The sequence below is a fragment of the Scyliorhinus torazame genome, chromosome 14 (assembly GCF_047496885.1).
Source record: "Scyliorhinus torazame isolate Kashiwa2021f chromosome 14, sScyTor2.1, whole genome shotgun sequence".
NCBI lineage: Eukaryota > Metazoa > Chordata > Chondrichthyes > Carcharhiniformes > Scyliorhinidae > Scyliorhinus > Scyliorhinus torazame.
The window spans coordinates 222,525,974-222,531,011 of record NC_092720.1 but is presented as its reverse complement, the minus strand read 5'-3'; the positions used below and the strand labels follow the sequence as shown (position 1 = coordinate 222,531,011).

The window sequence follows — 5,038 nt, the reverse complement described above, 5'->3', positions numbered from 1 at the left end:
GGGCCGTGCGATGGGGGAGGGGCCGTGCGATGGGGCAGTGGGCCGTGCGATGGGCAGTGGGCCGTGCGATGGGCAGTGGGCCGTGCGATGGGCAGTGGGGCCGTGCGATGGCGCAGTGGGCCGTGCGATGGGCATGGGCCGTGCGATGGGCAGTGGGGGCCGTGCGATGGGCAGTGGGCCGTGCGATAGGGAGTGGGCGTGCGATGGGCAGTGGGCCGTGCGATGGGCAGTGGGGCCGTGCGATGGGCAGTGGGCCGTGCGACGGGGAGTGGGCCGTGCGACGGGGAGTGGGCCGTGCGATGGGCAGTGGGCCGGTGCGATGGGCAGTGGGGCCGTGCGACGGGAACGGGGCCGTGCGACGGGGAGGGGGCCGTGCGATGGGGAGGGGGCCGTGCGATGGGGAGGGGGCCGTGCGATGGGGAGGGGGCCGGTGCGTTGGGGAGGGGGCCGTGCGATGGGGAGGGGGCCGTGCGATGGGGAGGGGGCCGTGCGATGGGGAGGGTTACGTGCGATGGGGAGGGGGCCGTGCGATGGGGAGTGGGCCGTGCGAATGGGAAACGGGGCTGTGTGATGTGGGCGTGTGTTATATTGGGAGGGAGATGAGGCAGCTGTACTGAGAGCTGTGGGCTCTAACCTTTGGGATTGTGTAGAAATACTGACAATGTTTCTCGTTTTGTAGAGAGTGGATTGCAGCTTTTTGTGAGGCCGGATGGGTCAACGTTAGGTCGGGGGCATTCCCCTCAGTAACAGGTATGAGATTCGCTTGTGTCTCAATCACTGCGCTGCCAGGTTTGGTGTGAAGTTTCTGACTGAATCGAATAGCCAGTGCTTCCTGAATCCAGTGTGGAGAGCAGGATGGTTATCCCAGACAGGCAGAGAGTTATTCCCCACGTCCAAACACGGTGTTTCTCTCCTCCCTCCAGCTCTCACCCTGCCTCTGTCACTCTCTCTGTCTCTCACGTCCTCACTTGCGCTCTCTCCATCGCACCCTAACGGTGACCTTCTCCGTTTGGGAGACAATGGGCTGGATTCTCCGTTTCAGCGGCTAAGTGCCGTTGCCGGCGGAGTATGTGTGGTCTTTACGACCAAAAAGTCGATTCCGGTACCGGTGAGGGGCTAGCACCGATGCCGATGAGACCCCAGCCTCCCGCGCCGGAAACGGCCGGAGAATGGCTGGGTACCTAGCCGCGCACAGGCTGACGACCTGCAGCGGTGTCGCGCTATACAACATGGCGGTTGCCGTGCGCGGCCCCAACATGCTGTCCGCGACCCCACAGGCCACCATCTGCCCCCCCCCCCACACCAGTCCCCCCAGGCCCTTGTCGAAGCCCCCGCCCCGGCGCCAGCGGCATGGGTCCCGGCCGAGTGTGGCAACGCTGGACCGCAGCCCGCAGGCGCCGCGCGGGGTTCCCGATCGCTGACAACCGCACGTCTACCGCGCGGTCGGCAACTCGGCCCATCGGTGGCGGCGTGGCAGAGCATCGCGGGGGAGGGCCTGTCGGTGACGCGCCGACACCGTTGCAACGCGCGGCCTGATGCTGCCATTTTGGGGGGGGGGGGGCGAAGCATGGCTGACTTCAGCGTCAAACCGGCGCCGATTTGGCCGTTGGAGTCGATTCTCCGCACGATCGCCGATTTCGATATTGGCGTCGGCCAGCGGAGAATCCCGCCTCGTTTCTCCCGCCGGGGAAGAATTGCTGCCGATTTACATTCCCCTTGGGAGTGAATCTGGGGAAGCAATTCAGTATCCCTTGCTCCCCTCGCAGGGGAAGCTCGTACTCCGACAGAAGCACGGAGCAGACAAGCATTCCCGCCCCCTGCGGTCGAGTCGTGTTTATAGTTCACTTTTTCTCGTTTAATAAATGTTTTATTCTTCGTGTTATCAGTGCCCTGGCAGACTCTTGTGAATGTGCTCAGTAACTGACCTCCACAGTCGGTGGAAAAACAAAGTGAGGATCTATGTAGCCAGGTTCACTCTGGGACCTGACTTGTCCAGTGTGAAGACCAGCTGGGTTCATAATGTCCAGATCCCCCTGAGCGGAAACCCTGTTATGTATATGTCCCTCCACACCAGCCTCACCACCTCTCTCGATTTACTCCTGCAGGCGATCCGTGAGCGACTACAAGCCGGTGGTGATCGAGAGTCCAGTGAGGCGACGCGCCAGCATGGGGATTGGGCTGTGCCCTCGACGCTGGCGTCCACCAGGAGCATCAGTCTGCGGGTTGGCGAATCGGGGGGGGTGATTGGACGGTGAACAGGGAGAAGCTCAGGGGTGACCGCCCCATACGAGGAAAGGGGGGGGGGCGGTGGGGGGGAGGAAATGTGTACGTTTTGCTCCAGGCCCCTTTCGGGCCTGTAGGCCGCAGACGGGCCCAGGCGAATCGGGGATCGAATCCTGCGCACTAGCCTCGAGCCACTGCAAGCCCGCGGGCAGACCCTCCAATTTTCTTTCCTTCACCCGTATTCCCATCCTCCCTCATGGCATCTACTCCTCGGGGGACTGCAGCGTCCGAACAAGGCGGATCACCACCACCACCTTCTCAAGGGGCAAATAGGGATGGGGCAACAAATGCTGGTCTGGCCGTCGACCCCTCCCATGTGTCTGTGCCCGTGTGTGTGTCTGCATGTGTACGTCATAGAACCACAGAATTTACAGTGCAGAAGGAGGCCATTCGGCCCATAGAGCCTGCACCGGCCCTTACAAAGAGCACCCTACTGAAGCCCACGTAGTTACCCTATCCCCATTACCCAGCAACCCCCACGTAACATGTTTTGGACACTAAGGGCAATTTAGCATGGCCAATCCATCTAACCTGCACATCTTTGGACTGTGGGAGGAAACCGGAGCACCCGGAGGAAACCCACGCACACACGGGGAGGACGTGCAGGCTCCGCACAGACAGTGACCCAGCGGGGAATCGAACCTGGGACTCTGGAGCTGTGAAGCAACTGTGCCAACCACTGTGCTACCGTGCTGCCCCTAGGTGTGTGCCTGTGTATGTGTGTGTCTGTGTGTGAGTGCCTGTGTGTGTGCCTGTGTATGTGTGTTTCTGTGTGTGTGCCTGTGTACGTGCGTCTGCGTGTGTGCCTGTGCGTGTGCGCGCTTGTGTGTGCCTGTGTATGTGTGTTTCTGTGTGTGTGCCTGTGTACGTGCGTCTGCGTGTGTGCCTGTGCGTGTGCGCGCTTGTGTGTGCCTGTGTGTGTGTTTACAGCGCCCCTCTCCGTCACACCTGACTCCTGGGCCGGGCAGTGTTGCTGCAGTTGGTGTCACGAGAGGAGTGAGGGGGCTATTTGTCTGTGTGGGCCATCCCCGTTGGTGGGGGTGGGAAATGGAAAAACCCATCAAAACTACAGAACGAAACACGAGGAGGCCCTTCAGCCTCTCGCGCCCGTGCTATCTCTTTGTAGAGCCCAGCCAATGAATCTGCCTGACCTCCCCAGACCTTTCCCCGGAATATATATTTTCTCCTCCCTTGAAGTGCGTCTCCCCGTTCCCCCCGGAAATGAACTTGGTGGGGAATTGAATTCAGGCCAGTGCCTCGGGGTGTCACTGTACATTCTGGAGCGCGAGTTGAGTGGGGTAAACAAACTGGACTTCCAATCGCCTTCTCTATTTTGATTGCCTGCGTTCTGGGCAGGTTCTAAAATCCTGACCGGATTTAGGGTTCCGATGATCGTAAAGCCAAGATGTATATTTAAGATGATGTGATGTTGGAGGGTCCAAATCTTAATATATTTTCATATTCAACGCGAGTGTGTGTTGTCAATTCATTCTGGGTGAACCTATCCGACGGTTGCTCTCTCTGACTGAGTTGGGGGTGGCTGGGGATAGGACTCTTGGTTAATGAGGGGGTGGGGTGAAAGGTTATCAGGTGTTAATGAGGGGGTGGGGTGAAAGGTTATCAGGGGTTAATGAGGGGGTGGGGTGAAAAGGTTATCAGGGATCGGCAGCAACGTGGGGTGAGGCGACAATCCGGTCAGCCAAGCGGCCTCCTGATTTGCGTGTTTTCATTCAGCTCCTGCTCCACCATTTGTGACGATCATGGCCGATCTGATTGGACGTCAAGCCTGAATCCCGCCAACCCACCTTTCACCTCTTTGCTTGCCAAGAATCTATCCACCTCGGCCGTACAAACATTCATAGACTCTGCTTCCAGCATCTTTCGTAGGACGCGAATTTCAGAGCCTCCGAGGGGAATAATTCCGCCCGATTTAATGGGCTACATTGAGTAGGTGCTCCGTTCTCCCCGTGTCTGCGTGGATTTCCTCGGGTGCTCCGGTTTCCCTCCCACAGCCAAAGATGTGCCGGTTTAGGTGGATTGGCCTTGCTAAATTGCCCTTAGTGTCCAAAACATGTTAAGTGGTGGTTACTGGGGAAAAGGGTAGATACGTGGGGGTGCTCTTTGTAAGGACTGTGGCAGACTCGACGGGCTGAATGGCCTCCTTCTGCACGGTAAATTCTATGATTCTACAGTGGTTAGCACTGTTGCATCACGGCGCTGAGGGTCCCGGGTTCGATCCCGGCCCTGGCTCATTGTCTGTGTGCAGTTTGCACGTTCTCACCCATGTCATAGAATTTACAGTGCAGAAGGAGGCCATTCGGCCCATCGAGCCTGCACCGACCCATGGAAAGATCACCTTATTTAAGCCCACACTCCACCCTATCCCCGTAACCCAGTCACCCCACCCAACCTTTTTGGACACTAGGGGCAATTTGGCGTGGCCAATCCATCAAACCTGCAGGGCAGCACAGTTGCTTCACAGCTCCAGGGTCCCAGGTTCGATTCCCCGGCTTGGGGTCACTGTCTGTGCGGAGTCTGCACGTTCTCCCCGTGGCTGCGTGGGTTTCACCCCCCACACCCAAAGATGTGCAGGGCAGGTGGATTGGCCGCGCTAAATTGCCCCTTAATTGGAGAAAGAAAAATTGGGTACTCGAAATATATTTTTGAAATTAGATCTACCCTCAGCCTCTGCTATTCCCAATTACATGGGATAGCGCATTGACGCTACCTTTTCTTTGGCCCAATGGGCTGGCGG

General features: G+C 58.5%; 1 pseudogene; it reads left to right on the top strand.

The window, feature by feature from the left end:
* Positions 1 to 3,749, top strand: part of LOC140390569 (early estrogen-induced gene 1 protein-like) — a 54,923-nt pseudogene extending 51,174 nt beyond the window's left edge.
* Positions 3,750 to 5,038: the final 1,289 nt, after the last annotated feature.